The 23778-nt window shown below is 47.6% G+C and overlaps 1 long non-coding RNA gene across 1 annotated transcript in view; it reads right to left on the bottom strand.

Moving 5' to 3' along the window:
• Positions 1–8873: 8873 nt before the first annotated feature.
• The window catches only part of LOC116966954, a 101973-nt gene continuing 87068 nt past the window's right edge, over positions 8874–23778 (bottom strand). Inside the window, exon 3 of the long non-coding RNA XR_004410100.1 lies at positions 8874–9003. This is a non-coding gene — a long non-coding RNA (uncharacterized LOC116966954). The remainder of the gene's footprint in view (positions 9004–23778) is intronic.

Genomic DNA, 23778 nt, shown 5'->3' with positions numbered 1-23778 from the left:
CTATCCAATTTATTTTTAAATGATACCAACGAACCTGCCGCCACCACTTCCACTGGAAGCTCATTCCACACCGCTACCACTCTCTGAGTAAAGAAGTTCCCCCTCATGTTACCCCTAAACTTCAGTCCCTTAATTCTGAAGTCATGTCCTCTTGTTTGAATCTTCCCTACTCTCAATGGGAAAAGCTTGATCACATCAACTCTGTCTATCCCTCTCATCATTTTAAAGACCTCTATCAAGTCCCCCCTTAACCTTCTGCGCTCCAGAGAATAAAGACCTAACTTATTCAACCTATCTCTGTAACTTAGTTGCTGAAACCCAGGCAACATTCTAGTAAATCTCCTCTGTACTCTCTCTATTTTGTTGACATCCTTCCTATAATTGGGCGACCAAAATTGTACACCATACTCGAGAATTGGTCTCACCAATGCCTTGTACAATTTTAACATTACATCCCAGCTTCTATACTCAATGCTCTGATTTATAAAGGCTAGCATACCAAAAGCTTTCTTTACCACCCTATCTATATGAGATTCCACCTTAAAGGAACTATGCACGGTTATTCCCAGATCCCTCTGTTCAACTGCATTCTTCAATTCCCTACCATTTATCATGTACGTCCTATTTTGATTTGTCCTGCCAAGGTGTAACACCTCACATTTATCAGCATTAAACTCCATCTGCCATCTTTCAGCCCATTTTTCCAAATGGCCTAAATCACTCTGTAGACTTTGGAAATCCTCTTCATTATCCACAATTAAGAGATACAGGGGGGAGATACAGGGGGGATACAGGCCCTTCGGCCCACCGAGTCCACGCCGACCAGCGATCCCCGCACACTAACGCTATCCTACACACACTAGGGACAATTTGGTAGAGTTGCTGCCTTACAGAGCTCACAGCGCCAGAGACCCAGGTTCGATCGCGACTGCGGGTGCTGTGTGGCATTGGAGTTTGTACACGTGCCCGCAGTCGGGATCGAACCCGTGTCTCTGGTGCTGGGAGCTCTGTAAGGCAGCAACTCTACCGCTGCGCCACTGGGCAGCCATTTCCTGAACTGACCTGCACAAGTGGCGCAGTGGCAATAGACAATAGACGACAGACAATAGACGCAGGAGTAGAGGCCATTCGGCCCTTCGAGCCAGCACCGCCATTCAATGTGATCATGGCTGATCATCCCCAATCAGTACCCCCTTCCTGCCTTCTCCCCATATCCCCTGACTCCGCCATCTTTAAGAGCCCTATCTAGCTCTCTCTTGAAAGTATCCAGAGAACCGGCCTCCACCTTTTTCTCACAGAGAGTGGTGAGTCTGTGGAATTCCCTGCCTCACCACTCTCTGTGAGAAAATGTGTTTCCTCGTCTCCGTTCTAAATGGCTTACCCCTTATTCTTAAACTGTGTGTGGCCCCTGGTTCTGGACTCCCCCAACATTGGGAACATGTTTCCTGCCTCTAGCGTGTCCAAACCCTTAACAATCTTATATGTTTCAATGAGATAACCTCTCATTCTTCTAAACCCCAGAGTGTACAAGCCCAGAGTAAGTATACACCTGCGTACTGTACAAGGCTCAAGTGTGGCTCATTTTTTAATTTTGCTTGTTTAGTATTATCACCGTGGCGTCTTCTGCACGCACTGACCATAAAATCCCCCACATCATCGGCCATCTGTGTGCTAAAATCTCCACCACATTGACAGCAGCACAGGCAACGACAGTCACGAAATTACCCACTGGTAAATCACGGAGCAGCCTCGCTGGGAAAAAAAGTATTCCTGCCTTAAATATGTAGCCTAAAGTCTCTTTCTCAATAAATTATACAAGCAGGACATTAAAGCAGTGGAGTGAGACCCTTTAATCATTCTCTGATAAGCAAAAATACGAAGCTCTATAAAATAAAATATTAAGTATGAGCAGAATAGTAATTATGTACAGGTAAATGATAGGGTATTCTCAAGGAACTGAAGGGTGCTTGACATCTTAACAATTTACTAGCCCGAAGATCAGTAAGTTGAACGACTTCCGTGGAATCAGTTCCAATTGCAGTGGGGGGGGGTATTTGATAAGTCAGTGCACATGGGAAACGGAGAGAATGAAAATGAAACAAATGCGTTGGGTTTCTTGGTAGTTTTAGTGTAGAGATGCAGCGCGGATACAGGCCCTTCGGCCCACCGAGTCCATGCCGACCGGCGGTCACCCATACAACCCCACAACCTCATTCTCAACGTGGGAAAAACTAAGGAGATGGTGGTTGACTTCAGGAGAGCGGGAAAACAACACCATACACCTCTGCACATCGATGGAGCTGATGTGGAAAGGGTCAGCAGCGTGAAGTTCCTAGGACTCCACCTGTCAGATGACCTGATGTCCACAACCAACACCACAGCACTGGTCAAGAGAGCCCAGCAGCGACTACAACCCTCTCCGAAGACTACGTAAAGCAGGTCTCCCCACTACACATCTACGAACTTTTTATAGGGGGACAATCGAGAGCACATTAACCAACGGCATCACTTCCTGGTTCGGGAGCTGCAAGGCGTACGAGCGGCACCAACTAGACGGGATTGTGAAGACCGCCAGCAGGATTATTGGTGCTCCACTCCCTTTCTTGCTGGACATATACAGGAAGAGATGTATCAGCAGAGCCATCTCCATCATCAAAGACCCCCTACCACCCATCGCATCACATATTCTCCATCCTGCCATCTGGGAAGAGGTACAGGAGCATTAGCTGCAAAACCAGCAGGATGCTCCTCAGCTTCTTCCCGCAGGCTATAAGACTGTTAAACGGACTTTGCCCCCTGCCAAAGTATCGTGCACCAACCATCAACCTGGACAGAGCCACTGTCGTTCCGCTGCCGATCGGAACGCCTGTTGATGTTTAGTTGAGAGTAGTGTTAAACTTGTTCATGATATATGTATTTTTATTTCTATTTATTTTTTACTGCACACTGAATGGACACTGGTTTGAGTAACGTTTTTTTGTTTCCTCTGGGTATGTGAGTACTCAGGAAAATAACAATAAAGATATACTATACAATACAATACAATACACTGCTTCTATCCCACACGCACTAGGCACAACTTACAGAAGCCAATTAACCTACAAACTTGCATGTCCTCGGGAAGTTGGAGCAAACCGGAGCACCCGGAGAAAACCCACACAGGTCACGGGGAGAACGTGCAAACTCCACACAGACAGCACCCGTGGTCAGGATCCAACCCGGGTCTCTGGCTCTGTGAAGCAGCAACTCTACCGCTGCGCCACCCTAAGGGCTCATTAGTTCATAAATTCATAATTTCTAGGGGCAGAATTAGGCCATTCGGCCCATCAAGTCCACTCCGCCATTCAATCATGGCTGATCTATCTTTCCCTCTCAACCCCATTCTTCTGACTCCAGAACTAATCACAAACGCTCAGTTCACGACAAGCAACATGAAGAAAACTGTGGGATATTTTATGCAATTTCATTTTCGGCTGGGTGGATTTAGAAATGATTTAGAATCATTTTGCATCTTTGGGAGGCCTCCATAACCTTTATTAGTGGTGACTAATGCAAGCAACTGGCTGAGTCAGTGAGAGTGGATCCAAAATGTAATGGCCTACGTTCATTTCAACTGCTAGGCTCAGTTGGTGATAGACGGAAAATGAGAGAGTCCATCTTTCTCATCGGCTGAATCATGCTCGCCGACAACACCAACGTTGTGGGATGAATTACAGATGGTGATGTGTCACAGTATAGAAGTGAGATTCACCGGTCAACCAAATGGTGCCAGCACAACAACCTGGCTCTCAACACCAGCAAAACCAAGGAACTGGTTTTATAGTATAGAAGTTGGGATGTAATGTTAAAATTGTACAAGGCATTGGTGAGGCCAATTCTGGAAGTAGGGGTCAATTTTGGTCGCCTATTAAGGAAGGATGTCACAAATAGAGATAGTACAGGGAAGTTTCCTAGAATGTTGCCTGGGTTTCAGCACTAAGTTACAGAGAAGGTTGAACAAGTTAGGGCTTTTATCTTTGGAGCGCAGAAGGTTCAGGGGGACTGATAGAGGTTTTTAAAATGATGAGAGGGATAGACAGAGTTGACGTGGATAAGCTTTTCCCACTGAGAGTAGGGAAGATTCAAACAAGGGGACATGACTTGAGAATTAAGGGACAGAAGTTTAGGGGTAACATGAGGGGGAACTTCTTTACTCAGAGAGTGGTGGCTGTGTGGAATGAGCTTCCAGTGAAGGTGGTGGAGGCAGGTTCGTTTTTATCATTTAAAAATAAATTGGATAGTTATATGGATGGGAAAGGAATGGAGGGTTATGGTCTGAGTGCAGGTATATGGGACTAGGGGAGATTATGTGTTCGGCACGGACTAGAAGGGTCGAGATGGCCTGTTTCCGTGCTGTAATTGTTATATGGTTATATTATATGGTTAACTGATTGTGGACTTTGGAAGGGGAGGGATGAGAACCCACAATCCTGTTTACATCAATGAGACGATGGTGTCAAATGCCTGGGCGTGCATATTTCCGAAGATCTTTCCTGGACCCAGCACACTGATGCAATTATAAAGAAAGCACATCAGCGACTCTACTTCCTGAGAAGATTACGGAGATTCAGTATGTCAAAGAGGATTCTCCTGAACTTCTACAGGTGCACAGTAGAGAGCATGCTGACTGTTTGCATCATGGCCAACTTGAACATCCAGGAGCGGAAAAGATTCAGCTAGTGCTAAATATTAAGCAAGGTGCCTGTTCCAACTGCAGTGCTCTTAGTTGAAAGCAAGTGCCACGGGATCTTTCACATCCACATAAAAGTGTTGGAGAGGTCTTTGTTCAATGTGTTATCTGAAAGACAGTCCCTCCTACAGTGTACCGCTTCCTTTGTAGTGCAGATTCTGATCTTTGCACAGCTTCTGGTGGGACGTAACCCACCCTTGTTGTGAAATTACCAGCTGAGACACAGGAATAACACACAAAATATCTCATTGCTATGTTGCAAGGTTGAGTAGGAGGTCATTTTTATACCATCATAAATAATCAGGTCTACGCTTCTGTGGGGAGTCTGGGTTATCCAGCCGGCATGGAGGCGCAGTGGTAGAGTTGCTGCCTCACAGTAACTCTCCGCATGGGTTTTCTCCGGGAAGCTCCGGCTTCCTCCCACATCCCAAAGACGTGCAGGTTTGTAGGTTAATTGGCCCGCTGTAAATTGCCCCCTAGTGTATAGAACGTGAAAGTGGGACAGCAGAGAACTAATGTGAACGGGTCCTTCTGGAATAGCACAGTGGCGCAGTGGTAGAGTTGCTGCCTCACAGCACCAGAGACCCAGGTTCGATCCTGACTACGGGTGCTGTCTGTACGGAGTTTGTACATTTTCCCCGTGACCGTGTGGCTTTTCCCCAAGTGTTCTGGTTTCCTCCAACACTACAGGTTTGTAGTGTGGTTGGGTTCAGTAAAGATTGTAAATTGTCCCCAGTGTGTGGGATAATGTTTGTGTACGGGGATCGCTGGTTGGCGCAGACTTGGTGGGTGGAAGGGCCTATCTCCACGCTGTATCTCTAAACAAAACTAAAATAAACTAATGCTGATCGATGGTCAGCGTGGACTCGGTGGGCTGAAGGGCCTGTTCTTGTGTTAGAAACATAGAAACATAGAAATTAGGTGCAGGAGTAGGCCATTCGGCCCTTCGAGCCTGCACCGCCATTCAATATGATCATGGCTGATCATCCAATTCAGTATCCCGTACCTGCCTTCTCTCCATACCCTCTGATCCCCTTAGCCACAAGGGCCACATCTAACTCCCTCTTAAATATAGCCAATGAACTGGCCTCGACTACCCTCTGTGGCAGGGAGTTCCAGAGATTCACCACTCTCTGTGTGAAAAAAGTTCTTCTCATCTCGGTTTTAAAGGATTTCCCCCTTATCCTTAAGCTGTGACCCCTTGTCCTGGACTTCCCCAACATCGGGAGCAATATTCCTGCATCTAGCCTGTCCAACCCCTTAAGAATTTTGTAAGTTTCTATAAGATCCCCTCTCAATCTCCTAAATTCTAGAGAGTATAAACCAAGTCTATCCAGTCTTTCTTCATAAGACAGTCCTGACATCCCAGGAATCAGTCTGGTGAACCTTCTCTGCACTCCCTCTATGGCAATAATGTCCTTCCTCAGATTTGGAGACCAAAACTGTACGCAATACTCCAGGTGTGGTCTCACCAAGACCCTGTACAACTGCAGTAGAACCTCCCTGCTCCTATACTCAAATCCTTTTGCTATGAAAGCTAACATACCATTCGCTTGTATCTCCAAACTAAACTGAAGGTGATCGCAGGTCGTTGCGGGCTGAAGGGCCAGTTTCCACACTGTGTCGCGAAAGTGAACTAAACTCTAACCCTAACACAATGGCTTCATCACGAGAAGAACAAATTCTGCCGTTGATTTCCCATTCAATCTTTAGATCCGCCAAAGTGTTAGCTAAGCCTTTCATCCACCTGCATTTCTCTTTGGCCTCTGCCACAAAGTAGCATGAGTGTCAGCACCTTAAACTACACTTCACTTTGGGGCGCTTACAGCCTTCAGATTGCCCTTAGTTTAGCTCCATTCAGCCTTGTGCCTGCAGAAGCAAGCCTGATTGCGCGTATTGTTGGGTTCTGATTCCATCGTAGCATGGGGTTCGCCTCTGCAGATCAATCAGCGCTCCCACTCTGCATCTCGCAAAAGACGCTGCTCGTCCGTTAATCCAATCCATCTTTACATCCACTGACTGCAAAGCAAAGACTGAGCTGCAGAGAGAAGTTGGGCAAGAAAGGCGTAGACTATTTTTCTAAATGAGAAATCAGAGTTGCAAAGGGATTTGGGAGTGCTGGTGCAGGATTCCCAAAAAGTTAATCTGCAAGTCGAATCAGAAAGCAAACTCATTATTTCAAGAGGGCTTGTATGCAAAAACAGGGATTTAATGTTGAGGCTCTATAAGGCGCTGGTGAAGGCCGCATTTGGAATATTTGAGTAATGTTGGGCACCATATCTGAAGGAGGAGGTGCTGGATGTGGAGAGGGTGAGTTAAAAATTGTGTCAATGGAAGGGAGGTTGGTTTATGCGATGGTCTGGTCAGCGTCCACAATTCGCTGCAATTTCTTGCAGGTGGCAACATCCTCGCCTATTCCTTCTCTCTAGCGATGCCGCCTGTCCCGCTGAGCAACTGCAGCATTTTGAGTCTATCTTCGGTGTAAACCAGCATCTGCAGTTCCTTCTTGCACAGCTACACCCTTCCCGAATAACAATAATTATCCATTGTGCGAAGAGAGTGAGATGCTGGAGAATTCTAACAATAGCCCGTGGTCTTTCCAGGAGATGAATGGCTTTTGAATATGAAAGAAAAGCTGAACGCTGTATATTTTCTTTGGCTTATCAAGAAAGCTTATGAATGTGTGACATTACAGTCAGGGCAATTGAGAACAAGTCCGTTAAACTGACACGGATGAACCCAGGCCCTCATTTGAATTTCAATTTCATATCTGGCTGTGACACGCAGCATATTATTCATGGGCATTTGGCGAGGTTGTCCAAATATCACCCGTCCCACTGACCAGGCACAATTTGTACTCCATCCAAGCTCACTAAATTATTTACTACTGTGAGGGAGGTGAATGTAAAACAAACCTACGGGAGGAATAAGCTTTGTAAGGCATCAGTTTTGATAGCACTCCATAGCATTAGATACAGGTTTGTTAACAGATTTTGTCCAAAATGCTATTTGTTACGTTGGAAGAGGATTTCCTTGTGTTTCCTGTTTATCTGCATGCACAAAGCTGCAAGGAAAATATTGCGAGGACATTGCCAACCTGCTGCGCCATTTCAATGCGACCCTCGGGGCCAGGAATCCCGCATTGACGTGGTTAAGACAGACACAAAGAGTGGCACGGTGGCACAGCAGGTAGAGCTGCTACTTGCAGCACCAGAGATCCGGGCTCCATCCCGACTACGGGCGCTGTCTGCACGGAGAACATGCAAACTCTGTACGGACAGCACCCGTAGTCAGGATTGAACCCGAGTCTATGGCACTGTAAGGCAGCGCCATCATGCCACTCTATTACAGCACAGGAACAGGCCCTTCGGCCCACAACGTCCATGCTGAGCACGACACCAACGCCGACCCTTATCTGCCAGCACCTGATCCAAATCCCCTCATTCCCTGCTTATCAAAAAGTCTCAATATCATGGAACATCACTTCCCCCTTTAACACTTACTCCACTCCTCCCACCCAGCACCCCTCACCCTCACCCTCACACATACACACACACATACACACACCCACACTCACCCACACACGCTCCCACAGACTCACTCACCCACACACACCCACACACCCCCCCACACACCCACCCACACACACACCCACCCACACACACACACACACACACACACCCGCACACACACCCACACACACACCCACACCCACACACACACCCACACACACACCCTCACCCTCACCCTCACCCACACACACACCCACACACACACACCCACACACACACCCACACACACACCCACACCCACTCCCACACCCACACACACACCCACACCCACACACACACCCACACCCACACACACACCCACACCCTCACGCACACCCACACACACACCCTCACGCACACCCACACCCTCACGCACACCCACACCCACACACACACCCTCACACACACCCACACACACACCCACACCCACACCCTCAGCCACACCCTCAGCCACGACACCCCCCTCACAACTCCCAGCCCTGTATATTCAGCAGCCAATGTTCTAGACGTGCAGTGTAAGACAACCCTTCACACAGATTACACACAGATAAATCTGCTTTAGAGTCAGCAAGAAAAAATTAAAATTACCTTGAGAAAATGCGATGTGATGCCTTAATTATACGACGGCACACCATGGAAATGTCTCGCCCCTTGTGCTGTCAGCACTCGTCCCCGTTCATTCCTTTGGACACATTCCAGCAGTTTGATACAACGAAAGCCAGTCTAGAACAAACAGATTAAAAAATCAAAATTACTTCAATTTTGGGTTCATTTATTAAGAAAGCATGTACATGTGGAGGATGTTCAACATACCTTCATACAGATAGGCGCAGCGCTAGAGTTGCTGCCTCACAGCATCAGAGACCCAGGTTCGATACTGACAACGGGTCCTGTCTATACGGAGTTTGTGCGTTCTCCCCGTGACCTGCGTGGGTTTTCTCCAAGAGCTCCGGTTTCCTCCCACACTCCAAAGACGTACAGGTTTGTAGTTTCGTATCATTTCTTTAGTTTACAGAGACAGAGCAAAAACAGGCCCTTCGGCCCACCGAGTCCGCACCGACCAGCGATCCCCGCACACTGACACGGCCCTACACACACTAGGGATAATTCACACATGCACCAGGCCAATTAAACTACATACCTGTACGCTTTTGAAGTGTGGGAAGAAACCGAAGATCTCAGAGGAAACCCACATGGTCACGGGGAGAACGTACAAACTCCGTACAGACAGCACCCGTAGTCGGGATCGAACCCGGGTCTCTTCAGCCCATCGAGTCTACTAGACCATTCAATCATGGCTGATCTATCTTTCCCTCTGAACCCCATTCTCCTGCCTTCTCCCTGTCACCTTTGACACCCTTACTAATCAAGAACCTATCAATCTCCACTGTAAAAGCACCTAAAGTCCTGGCCTCCACCACCGTCTGTGGCAATGAATTCCACAGATTCACCACCCTCTCACTAAAGAATCCAAAGTGTAAGAAGGAGCTGCAGATGCTGGTTTAAACCAAAGATAGACACAAAATGCTGGAGTAACTCAGCGAGACAGGCAGCATCTCTGGAGGGAAGGAATAGGTGACGATTCAGCTTGAGAACCTTCTTCACACGGGAAGAATCCAATGTCCAAAGTCCATTGTTCCTCTGGATTAAGAAACGGAAACTCAAAAAGTCGTAATCTGGGCTGACAACTGCAACGTAACAAACTGGGAATTGGTTATTTACCGAGATACAGCGAGAAGCTTTTATTTGCATGATATTCAATCAAATCTTAAGGGGTTGGACAGGCTAGATGCAGGAAGATTGCTCCCGATGTTGGGGAGGTCCAGGACAAGGGGTCACAGCTTAAGGATAAGGGGGAAATCCTTTAAAACCGAGATGAGAAGAACTTTTTTCACACAGAGAGTGGTGAATCTCTGGAACTCTCTGCCACAGAGGGTAGTCGAGGCCAGTTCATTGGCTATATTTAAGAGGGAGTTAGATGTGGCCCTTGTGGCTAAGGGGATCAGAGGGTATGGAGAGAAGGCAGGTACGGGATACTGAGTTGGATGATCAGCCATGATCATATTGAATGGCGGTGCTGGCTCGAAGGGCCGAATGGCCTACTCCTGCACCTAATTTCTATGTTTCTAAAAAGGGTTCAATCCTGACTACGGGTGCTGCCTGTACGGAGTTTGTACGTTCTCCCCGTGACCTGCGTGGGTTTTCTCCAAGGTCTTCGGTTTCCTCCCACGCTCCAGAGACGGCAGGTTTGTAGATGAATTAGCTACTGTAAATTGTCCCGGCCTAGTGTGTAGGGTAGAATGATCGCTGGTTGGTGCGGGCCCGGTGAGCAGATGGGCCTGTTTCCGTTCTGCATCTCTACAGTCTAAAAGTAAAGAGTGTAAGAACACACAGGATTACCAGGAGGAGAGACAGTTTAGCTGCGGACAAGAGTAATGAGAAGTGTACCTTTCTGTACATGCCTACAGTTAATTTTTCTCAGCGTAGGCTGGCACAATGGAGGCTTAATATTTCATCCTAGTGACAATACGTTTAACAGTGCAGAACCGATACAACACGACTGTGAAGTGTCTGCTTCTGTACTGAAGTGGGAGCTGACCCTGAACATCATGAATTCAAGGAGAAGGCGAGACTCCATAGTCATAGAAACATGCCGCAGAAAAACAGGCCCTTCGGCCCAACTCACGCATGCCAACCAAGATCCTCCATCGACACGAGTCCCACCAACCCGCATTTGGCCCATATCCCTCGAAACATTTCCTATCCCTTTCATTAAAACACCTGTCTCAACTACCTCCTCTTAAAGTTGTCCCTCAGGTTCCGACTAAAGGCCCTGTCCCACTTTCCCGAGCTACTCACAAACTCTCCCGAGTTTTCCCCTTGATTCGAACTCGGAGAATTACGGTAATAGCCGTCCGTAGGTACTCGGGGCTATTTTTTTAAATTCGTGGACATTTTTTGCAACATGTTGAAAAAACGTCCCGACTTACCTGATGCCCCGGGTTTCTACGGCTGGAATTACGAGTCACTACGAAACATCTACGGACTCCTACGGGCTCGCTACCAACATTCCCTGACATTCCCCGAGTTGGGATCAAGGGGAAAACTCGGGAGAGTTCGTGAGTAACTCAGGAAAGTGGGACAGGGGCTTAAATCTTTCCCCTCTCTCCTTAAACCTATGTCCTCTGGTTCTTGATTCCCCAACTATGAGTTAAAGACTCTGCAAAGCCACACGAGTTCCCCCTCATGATTTATCACGATCACCCCTCATCCTCCTGTGTCGCAAGGAATAAAGTCCTCGCCTGCTCAACCTCTCCCTATAGCTCAGGCACAAGTCCTGGCAACGCCCTCGTGAATTTTCTCTGCACTCTTTCCAGCTTGACAACATCCTTCCGACATCTTTGTTTCCCCCCTCCATCCATTTCAGAAATGTTATGGAATTTTACTAAATGCCATGTTTAGTTTAGAGATACTGCGCGATATCAGGCCCTTCGGCCCACTGAGTCCGCCGCACCGACCAGCGATCCCCGCACACTAACACTGCCCCACACACACTAGGGCCAACTTTGCACTTATACCAAGCCAATTAACCTACAAACCTGCACATCTTTGGAGTGTGGGAGGAAACCGAAGTTCCCGGAGAAAACCCACGCAGGCCACGGGGAGAACGTACAAACTCCGTACAGACAGCACCCGTAGTCAGGATGGTACCCGGGTCTCCAGCTCTGTAAGACAACCGTGCCGGCCCTGTCTTTACAGGAAGCCACCTTAACACAAGATAGATTCTCTTCAGAAGACTGTATCAATGAAGTGCATTCCTTTTACAACTCAAAAGTCAATTTGTATGCAATCCTTATGAGCCTTTTGTATTCCTTATGAGCCTTTATAAAACTCCATTGATATGTTTTGTTATGAATTGAATTGAATTGAAAGATACAGAATGGAAACAGGCCCTTTGACCCACTGAGTCCACGCCGACCGTCGATCACCTATTCAAACTAATCCCATGTTTTCCCACTTTCTCATCCACTCGCTACATATTAGGGGCAATTTTAAGAGGGCAGTGAACCTACAAACCCACACGTCTTTGGGATTTGAGGAAGAAATCGGTGCACCCGGAAAAAAACCCATGTGATAAATGGGAGAACGTGCAAACTCCACACAGACAGCACCCGAGGTCAGGATCGAAACGGGGTCTCGGGTGCTGAGAGGCAGCAGCTCTACCTGCTGCCCCATTGTGGGCACCCAGCTGCAAACCTTCTGCTGAAGGTCATAAGGTGATAAGTGATAGGAGCAGAATTAGGCCATTCGGCCCATCAAGTCTACTCCCCCATTTAATCATGACTGATTTATCTCCCCCTCCAAACCCCATTCTCCTGCCTTCTCCCCATAACCCCTGACAACCGTACTAATAATGATAGTTAGAAGCGCTGAGGACAGGGAATCAACTTTTCCGACCTTTTATTTGTCAGACAGTCCTCTTGCTGCGTGTGAGGAGATTAAATACCTAGGTCATGCCATATCCGATGACTGGACGGATGACAAAGACCTCTACCGACAGCGCTGTTAAATTTATCTTCAAGCTAACATGCTTATAAAGTCGGCATTGAAGGCTCTGCACTCAGCTGGCTCCGTTCCTACCTTTCCAACAGATCCCACTTCATCTCTCTCCACAACCACACCTCTGCTACAGCCGCAGTCACTCAAGGCGTTCCCCAAGGCTCCGTACTCGGCCCCCTCCTCTTCATCATCTACATCCTCCCCCTTGGTCAGATACTCCGCCACTTCAATCTGGACTTCCACTGTTACGCTGATGACACCCAGATTTACCTTGGCACCAAATCCCCCCACAACCCCCCCCCTCTCCCATATCAACTCCTGTTTGTCAGCTATAAAAACCTGGATGCAACATAATTTCCTCAAACTCAACAGCGATAAGACAGAATTCCTCCTCATAGGCTCCAAAGCCACACTCAGCAAAATCAATAACCCCACTCTCACCATCGACGGCACCACTGTCTCCCCATCTCCCCAGGCCCGCAACCTTGGCGTGATCTTTGATTCCACCCTCTCCCTTGAGCCTCACATCCGCCATGTCATTAAAACCTCCTTCTTTCATCTCCGCAACATCGCCAAACTCAGACCCTCTCTCACTCCGCCTGCTGCTGAAAGACTCATCCATGCCTTCATCTCCTCCCGACTGGACTATTGCAACTCACTTCTCCTTGGCATCAGCTCCACCTACATCAACCGACTCCAACTGGTCCAGAACGCAGCCGCCCGACTCATCACCCACACCAAATCCTGGCATCACATCACTCCAGTCCTCAAAAAACTTCACTGGCTTCCCATCTCCCACCGGATCACCTACAAAATCCTGGTCCTCACCTACAAAGCCCTCCACCATCTGGCCCCCACATATCTCATTGACCTCCTCTCCCCCTACCAACCCTCACGGTCCCTCAGATCCACATCAGCCGGTCTCCTCTCCATCCACAAGTCCAACCTCCGCAGTTTTGGGGACAGAGCCTTCTCCAGGGCAGCTCCCAGGCTCTGGAACTCCCTCCCCCAACTGATCCGCAATTCCGTGTCCCTCCCCATCTTCCAGTCCCGCCTCAAGACCCATCTCTTCACCTCTGCCTATCCTTAGCCCCACGTCCCCGTCCCTTTTCATCTGTGCATTAATTGCCTCATGCTGTGTTTTGTATTGAATTCTGTCTTTACTTTGTGTACTAGTCATGTCTCTACTATTTATTTCATTCCCCTTACATGTTTTTCCTATACATGCTCAATTTTTGTAAGGTGTCCTTGAGACTCTTGAAAGGCGCCCATAAATAAAATGTATTATTATTATTATTATTATAAGGAAGTTTTATATGTGCTCTGACTCTGTGAAGTGTTCCCTGTTCAGAACCTACATCACACCGTTATATACTGCTCAATTGTGGTCTAACTATAAGAAAAAGAGTATGCAGAGGCTCAAGGTTGCATACAATGATGCAATGAGGTTGCTGCTTCGTGTCCCTACGTGGCATAGTGCCAGTCAATTGTTCGTGTCCACTAGAGTGCCAACCTGTGAGGCACTCTTAACACAGCTGATGTTTAGTTTTATGTGTCGCCTGGACAAATCAGAGAACCACATAATTGAAGCCCTAGTCAGCCCTCTGAAAAGCTGCTATAGATTCACTTCTAGGCTAAGACGGCATTGGTGCAATAGCTTGTATATCTTATAGGCTAATATGCAATTTTTAATGTATTTTTTGTATCTCCTTATACTGTATGATGTGTTATATGGACCTGTGTCTGAAATAAAGCATTATTATTATTATTATTATTATTATTATTATTATTATTATTATTATTATTATTATTATTATTATTATTATTATTATTATTATTATTATCAAGAATCTATCTATCTCTGCCTTAAAAATATCCGTTGACTTGGCCTGTGGCAAAGAATTCCACAGATTCACCACCAACTGTAAATTCACTAAAGAAATTCCTCCTCATCTCCTTCCTAAAGGGACGTCCTTTAATTCTGAGGCTGTGCCCACTGGTCCTAGACTCTCCCACTAGTGGAAACATCCTCTCCACATCCACTCTATCCAGGCCTTTCACCATTCCGTAAGTTTCAATGAGGTACCCCCTCATCCTTCTAAACCCCATGGGAGTGCAGGCCCAGTGCCAACATAAGCTCGGTTAACCCACTCATTCCTGGGATCATTCATGTAAACCTCATCTGGACCCTCTCATGGTGAAATAGATAGATAGATAGATAGATAGATAGATAGATAGATAGATAGATAGATAGATAGATAGATAGATAGATAGATAGATAGATAGATAGATAGATAGATAGATAGATAGATAGATAGATAGATAGATAGATAGATAGATAGATAGATAGATAGATAGATAGATAGATAGATAGATAGATAGATAGATAGATAGATAGATAGATAGATAGATAGATAGATAGATAGATAGATAGATAGATAGATAGATAGATAGATAGATAGATAGATAGAATTTATTGCCACACAACCAGGGTTGGTGGAAATTTGCAAAATTAAATATTCACCCACAGTGAGATTCATCTGTAACCAGAGCATAAAATCTCTGATGATTGTAGTCACAAAGTGGTTGAGTTAATGATCCACAAGAGATGGGAATGGTTGTCTTTGCTTCAACCGTTGTGCTATCCATCCATTTCTAGATGCCTTTCTACACTCAACCAACACTGCCCATATCCATCTAATCCTCTTGTGTCCGAAGAAGTGTCCCGACCCCAATCATCACCGATCCATGTTCTCCAGAGATGCTGGCTAACCCGCAGAGTTACTCCAGCACTTTGCGTCCTTCTTTGTCCTTCTTTCTACATCTTGCCGTCTTGTGCGGTTTGCTATTTGAGCAGCTCTCTTGTGAATTGCTTCAGTGATGAAGCTACATGTTAAGGTAGACAAAAATACTGGAGAAACTCAGCGGGTGAGGCAGCATCTATGGAGCGAAGGAATAGGCGACGTTTCGGGTCGAGGGAGTTTGTATGTCCTCCCCGTGACCGCGTGGGTTTTCTCCGGGAGCTGCGGTTTCCTCCCACACTCCAAAGATGCGCAGGTTTGTAGGTTAAGTGGCTTCTGTAAATTGTCCCTGATGTGTAGGGAGTGGATGGAAAAGTAGGGATAACATAGAACTTGTGTGAATGGGGATCGATGGTCGGCGTGGACTCAGATGGGATGAAGGGTCTGTTTCCATGCTGTAACTCGGCACTCAACGTTAGCAGTTTGTGCAGTTATGGGCCTGTCCCACTCAGGTGATTTTTTTAGGCGACTGCCGGCAATTGTCAAGGTCGTAGTAGGTCACCGAAAAACTGGCGAATGGACACCCTATGACAATGTCTACGACAATAATAATAATAATAATAATGGATGGGATTTATATAGCGCCTTTCTAATACTCAAGGCGCTTTACATCGCATTATTCATTCACTCCTCAGTCACACTCGGTGGTGGTAAGCTACTTCTGTAGCCACAGCTGCCCTGGGGCAGACTGACGGAAGCGTGGCTGCCAATCTGCGCCTACGGCCCCTCCGACCACCACCAATCACTCACACACATTCACACACATTCACACACAGGCAAAGGTGGGTGAAGTGTCTTGCCCAAGGACACAACGACAGTATGCACTCCAAGCGGGATTCGAACCGGCTACCTTCCGGTTGCCAGCCGAACACTTAGCCCATTGTGCCATCTGTCGTCTAGAACAACCGGCGACCCATTAGGACGGCCACCTACGACCACACCTACGACAACCTACGTCCGCCCGCGACAAGCCACGACAAGGTAAGACACAACCGCCGGTACCTGTCCCCGGTAGACATAGTTGACGTAGGTAGTCGCCAATGGTAATCACCAAAGTCAGCACCAGCAACAACCAACGTCAGGAGAAGTCAAGCTACACTCATCGGCATCAAGCCAACTATCGCCAACTTTCGCCGAAGTGTTTTGAACATTTCAAAATCCAGCGGCGACCAGAAAGACGCTACGACTCTTTGGGCGACTGAGGAGACGACTCATGACCATACAGGCGACACCCTGGCGACCACGTGGCAACAGCCTAGTCACCTGTAGTCGCCTAAAAAATCACCCATGTGGGACAGGGGCATTACTCCTCATCGATTTGACTGAAGGGAAACCTGTGAGAATGTATAGCATTAATGGTTCAATGGTTATTTTATTGTCACATACACCTAGGTGTAGTGAAATGCTTCTTGCCATGCAGCACATAAAGAAAGAATACAGACATAACAGTAATAAAGACATTTAAACATAAAGAACATCCCCCCACAATGGTTCCCATTATGAGGGAAGGCACAGATTCCAGTCCCATCCCCATGTCCACCCATAGTCGGGCCTATTGAGGCCTCCACAGTTGCCTCTACAGAGGCCCGATGTTCCAGGCCGTTCTCACCGGGTGATGTTGGTCCTGCGTCGGGAGAGTCCTCTCAGCGGCTTGGGAACCCTGGAACGGCCGCTTCCGTACTGGAGGCCGCGGCTTCCGAAGCCGACAAGGCCGCGCCGTTTGGAGCTCCACAGCATTAGAAGAGGTATCAATAGGATAGACAGTCAGAAGCTTTTCCCCAGGGTGGAAATGTCAAAGACACGAGAGCAGCGAGAATACTGTGCCGACCAGCGATCCCCGCACATTAACACTAACCTACACTAGGGACCGTTTTTACATTTATACCAAGCCAATTAACCTACAAACCAGTAGGAAGGAACTGCAGATGCTGGTTTAAATTAAAGATAGACACAAAATGCTGGAGGAACTCAACGGGACAGGCAAAATCTCCGGAGAGAAGGAATGGATGACGTTTCGGGTTTCTCGATCCTAAATGTCACCCATTCCTTCTTTACAGAGATGCTGCCTGTCCCACTTCACCTACAAACCTTCACGTCTTTGGAGGTGAGAGGGGCGAAACCTAATGTGGGTGTGAGGGGCAATTCCTTTGAAACACAGAAGGCCGTGGGTGCCTGGAAGACGTCGCCAGGATTGGTGATGAGGCCGATACAAAAACGGCATTTCAGAGGCTTTTAGATAGACACACGAACATTCAGGGGATGAGGAATATGATGTCCACTGATTGACTGTGCAGGCAGATGTGGTTAGTTTAACTTGGCATCATGTTTGGCACAGACATTGTGGTCTGAAGGATTTGTTCCTGCGCTGTGCTGTTCTACAGTATGTTCTATGACTAACCTTCGGAGACCAGAACAGCTAAATCTTTCATAGTCTCTCCTTTGACTGGATAGCACGCCACAAAAAGCTTTTCACTGTACTTTGGGCTTTAGAGAAACAGGCCCTTCGGCCCACAGAGTCCGCACCGACCAGTGATCACCCGGAACACTGGCACTATCCTACATACTGGGGACAATTTACAATTTCACCAAAGTCAATTAACCTACAAACCTGCACGTCTTTGGAGTGTGGGAGGAAACCGGAGCACCCGGAGAAAACCCACGTGGGTCACGGGGAGAACGTACAAATGGCGTACAGACAGCACCCGTAGTCAGGATGGAACCCGGGCCTCTGGCACTGAAAGGCAGCGACTCTACCGCTGCACCACCGTGCCGCCCTGACGCAAACAAAAGACTATAAAAATCGAGTTGTTCTGGTCTCCAAAGGTTAATCATTGTCCCGCATATTTCCATTAGGATTTGCCCCTCTCACCCCCAAAGACGTACTGATTTGTAGGTTAATAGCCCACCTTGCTACACTTGACAATAATAAGCAAACTAAAATCTCCTTGATTTGTTGCGGTGCCAAATATTGGCCCGGAGGCCGTCCCAAACACTACTCTGTTTTTCCCAACGTTTGCAACCAATGCTACCAATGGCTCATTGGAGGCTTAACATCTGAGCTACAGGGAGAAATTGAGTAGGCTGGGACTCTATTCCTTGGAGCGCAGGAAGATGAGGGGTGATCTTATAGAGGTGGATAAAATCACGACAGGAATAGATCGGGTAGATGCACAGAGTCTCTTGCCCAGAGTAATAATAATAATAATGGATGGGATTTATATAGCGCCTTTCTAATACTCAAGGCGCTTTACATCGCATTATTCATTCACTCCTCAGTCACACTCGGTAGTGGTAAGCTACTTCTGTAGCCACAGCTGCCCTGGGGCAGACTGACGGAAGCGTGGCTGCCAATCTGCGCCTACGGCCCCTCCGACCACCACCAATCACTCACACACATTCACACACAGGCAAAGGTGGGTGAAGTGTCTTGCCCAAGGACACAACGACAGTATGCACTCCAAGCGGGATTCGAACCGGCTACCTTCCGGTTGCCAGCCGAACACTTAGCCCATTGTGCCATCTGTCGTCCCGGAAGAGTAGGGGAATCGAGGACCAGAGGACATAGGTTTAAAGTGAGGGGGGGAAGATTTAATGGGAATCTAAGAGGCAAATATTTCACACAAAGGGTGGTGGGGGTATGGAACGAGCTATCAGAGGAGGTAGTTGAGGGAGGGACTATCCCAACGTTTAAGATAAACAGCTAGACAGGTATGATACGATACAATACGACATGGTTATATTTAACCCAGGAGGGAAATTGATCTGCCAACAGTCATAAAACACAAAATACATGAAACATGAAATTAAAGTAACGAGTGGAAAGGATTGGGGATGTGCAAAGGTTGGGATGGGGGGGGGGGGGGGGGGGGGGGGAGGGGCATCAGTCTACCCCACGATAGAAGGGGGAGGAGTTGTACAGTTTGATAGCCACAGGGAAGAAGGATCTCCTGTGGCGTTCTGTGCTGCATCTTGGTGGGACCAGTCTGTTGCTGAAGGTGCTCCTCAGGTTGACCAGTGTGTGTCATGGAGGGGGTGTGAGCTGTATTGTCCAGGAAGCTCCGCAGTGTGAGGAGCATCTTCCCCTCCAAGACCATCTCCCAGTGAATCCAACTCCAACTCCGCCCCCAGGACAGAGCCGGCCCTCCTGATGAGTTTGTTCATCCTGATGGCGTAGAGGTACATGGATAGGACAGGTTTGGAGGGATATGGACCAAATGCAGGCGGGTGGGACTAGTGTGGCTGGGACATGTTGGCTGGTGTGGGCAAGTTGGGCCAAAGGGCCTGTTTCCACGCTGTATGGCTCTGTGACACTATCTGTACACATCCTGTGTTTCCAACAGCTCTGACAAAACAAGAAGCAGCCTGTTATCCTTGGGGATATTTCAATATCTAGCTGACAGTGATGAATTTTCTCCACTGCTTATCAGATCGGCCGGCGAGAAAACCTTGTGACAATTGAAGATAAGACCACCTTCAAAGAGACAATTCATCTCCGAAATCCTGGCTCGGTGGTAGTTGAAGATTAATTGCTGATTTTGTGTCCAGAAATGCTTGCAAGGCGTAGCTTTTCATATCGGGCAATGACTGATCTCTCCTTATTTCTGTTGCAATCTTGCTCAGTTTTGTAGGTTACATCCCTCGACAGGATATGGATCATGCGGTCTTTCCTTTGACCGGCGTGGCCATCAGTGGCGGCGGAGTTGTTGCCAATACAGCACTTTCAGCGCCAGAGACCCGGGTTCCATCCCAACCACGGGTGCTTGTCTGTGCGCAGTTTATACCTTCTTCCCGTGACCTGCGTGGGTTTTCTCCGAGGCTCGGTATAAACTGTAAATTGTTCCTAGTGTGTGTAGGATAGCGTTAGTGTGCGGGGATGGCTGGCCGGTGCAGACTCAGTGGGCAGAAGGGCCTGTTTCCGCGCTGTATCTCTAAACTAAACTAAACTATTTCCTCTCTCTCCGCCCCTCCCCCACCCTAGTCGTCCTGCCATTTCCATTGTTTACATCCACATATCCCTCCTCCACAGCCAACAACGGACCATCTCTACACAGCCATCATCCAAAGCATGCTCACTTCATCAATAACAGTCTGGTTCAGCAGTTTAGACACTCACTCCCGTAATAAATTACAACGCATAGTTAACAAAGCATCCAAAATCATCAGCACTCCCCTTCCATCAATAGAATCACTCCATCACAAACGGTCCGTGTCAAGGGTGAAGAAAATCATCTCTGATCCCTCCCACCCAGCTCACCACATCTTCCACCTGCTGCCTTCAGGAAGGCGCTACAGCTCACTGTCCGCCAAGACATCTCGATTTAAAAACAGTTCTTACCCACACGCAATCCGAATTCTGAACACACTATGATAACAGCACATATCCTCCCCATGCATGTACTGTATATTGTATGATGTTGTGTTTTATGTTATGTTTGACGGGAATCAGCCTACCTTGTAACATCCTGTACTGAACCTGAATTCCACCAGCTTGACTGTGTGGTCATTAAATAATCTAATCTAATCTAATCTTGTGGGTTCCACCTTTCCTTGGTCATCGGTGTAGGGTCAGATTTGCTCTGAACCTTTTCATACCTTCAGCTCCACCCCCCCCCCCCCCCCCCCCCCCCCCCCCCACCCCCGGCTCTCGCCCCGAAACGTCACCTGCTCCTTTTCCCCAGAGATGCAGCCTGACCCGCTGAGTTACTCCAGCTTTTTGGGTCTATCCCTGGGGCTGGTTGGTCGGCTTGGACGAGTTGGGCCGAAGGGGCCTGTTTCTGGGACAAAGACGCTACTGAGAGCAAAGACCACAAAGCTGCTCGTTACAACATGTAAAATTCCACAACGTGATCCCATCAAAAATAAAGAAGATATTATAGCTCTGCAAATCCTTTCAACTAAATAGCAGCAGAATCATCGGCCACCAGTATCCTTGCTGAATAAATGTATTGGCAGGCCAGTGGTTGATTCAGAGTCTATTCATTGAGGTCGACTCGCTCGTCTTATTTTTTCTCCCCTGGAGCATTGGTTGGGCTGGAATTGTCTCGTTTTACAGTTCTATCTGTTCGCTGAATGGCGATTTATTAGCATGTCAAAGAAACCTATTTCCTGAAAACAGGGCGAGATTAAGATACGGTATAATGAATCTTTTTGTGCGAATTATAACACATAGTGCCTCTGTCTCCCAATCGGCTTGAATTAGGCCCTTCAGACCCCCCTTTGTGCCTCGTTCCACTGAGCTCTGATGTACAACGTGACAAGCAAACCTTCAGCTTTATAGCCACGGACTGTTTGACTACATTGTCCCTAGGCTGTGACACACTCCGATACACCACAGCCCAATAGAACATCCATTGTCAGCGCCGCCAGCCTTTGTACAACCATCACTATTCGCACTGGGGGTCTTGAAGCTGGGAAGCGAGACAGTTTCATTTAGTTTACTTTAGAGATACAGCGCGGAAACAGGCCCTTCGGCCCACCTAGTCCGCGCTGGCCAGCGATCCCCGCACACTAACACTACCCTACACACACACACTAGGGACAATTTACATTCATACCAAGCCAATTAACCCACAAACCCGTACGTCTTTGGAGTGTGGGAGGAAACCGAAGATCTCGGGGAAAAACCCACGCTGGTCACGGGGAGAACGTACAAACTCTGTACAGACAGCACCTGTAGTCAGGATCGAACCCGGGTCTCTGGCGCTGAAAGGCAGCAACTCTACCGCTGAGCCACCGTGCCACATAATGGCTGTTATCTATTAGAAATGCGAATTGGAGGAGCGGCACATCATATTTTGCTTGGGCAGCTTACAACCCGGCAGTATGAATATTGATTTCTCTAACTTCAGGTAACCCTTGCATTCCTTCTCTCTCCGTCCGTCCCCCACTCGTTCTCTGACTAGTTTCACTGTCCTCCCGATTAATTTTACTCTTTGTATACCTTGTTGTCAGCTTTCCCTCAGTTCTACATTTCCTTCATCGTCTGCTTTGATCTGTGCTTTTCACATTTTAGTTTCCCTCTCCCCCGATTCTCAGTCCGAAGAAGGGTCTCGGCCCAAAACTAACTTCTCAACTTGTGCAGGAAGGAACTGCAGAGGCTGGTTTAAATCGAAGGTAGACACAAAAAGCTGGAGTAACTCAGCAGGACAGGCAGCATCTCTGGAGAGAAGGAATGGGCGACGTTTTGGGTCGAGACCCTTCTTCAGTGCAGGGGCGGAAAACCCGGGGGGGGGGGCCAGAGGGGACACGTCCCCCCCATGTTTTGACAGGTGGGGGACATCCCCCCCAAGTTTTTGTGATCCCGGTTTTAAAATCTCAGTTTTTAGCGTTGGGTTGAGCCTCCGAAGCCACGCGCGTGTGTGTGAGTGTGCGCATGCGCGCGTGGCCGCCAACAAATTGTGTCCCCCGTCCCCTCCATGTTTTGATAGCGAGTTCCGCTCTTGCTTCAGTGTAAACCAGCATCTATAGTTTCTCCCTACACATATTAGAATTGATTCATCTTGATCGCTGTCTCAGTATCCCTTTCTTTCACAAAATCTTGGAGTAACTCAGCAGGCCTGACAACATCTCTGTTGAACATGGATAAGGGACTTTTTAGGGTTGGGGCCTTCTTCAGACTAACATGGATAGGTAACGTTTCGGGGTCAGGACACTACTTCAGACTGACCCGAAAGTTCACCTGTCCGTGGTCTCCAGAGATGCTGCCTGACCCGCTGAGTTACTCCAGCACTTTGTGTCTTTTTTGGAAACTAACACCTATAGTTCCTTGGACCTCTATAAGGAGAGATTGGACAAACTTGGACTGTTTTCTTGGCATTTGTCGGGGGTTGAGGGGAGACCTGATAGAAGTGTCTATAATTATGAGAAGCATAAGGTGGACTATCAATACTCGGTGTTTCCGCGCTGAATCTGTAAACTAAACAAAAAAAATCACCTCAAAATGACAATCTGCCTTTACTGAAAGAAGACCACACATTTTTACCAGCCCATGGTGTAACTTTACCAATCAAGCTCATTTGTATTCCAATCATTGTAGTCAACAAAGCGACCTTTATTTCCCTTTACCGGCACCTTGTGCCGAATGAAAGAGAGTGGGCCAAAACACATGTGTTCCGAGCTCTTTGAAGAACAGGATGAA

This window comes from Amblyraja radiata, chromosome 38 (genome assembly GCF_010909765.2).
Source record: "Amblyraja radiata isolate CabotCenter1 chromosome 38, sAmbRad1.1.pri, whole genome shotgun sequence".
Lineage (NCBI taxonomy): Eukaryota > Metazoa > Chordata > Chondrichthyes > Rajiformes > Rajidae > Amblyraja > Amblyraja radiata.
This window is presented reverse-complemented; position numbering and strand designations above follow the sequence as displayed.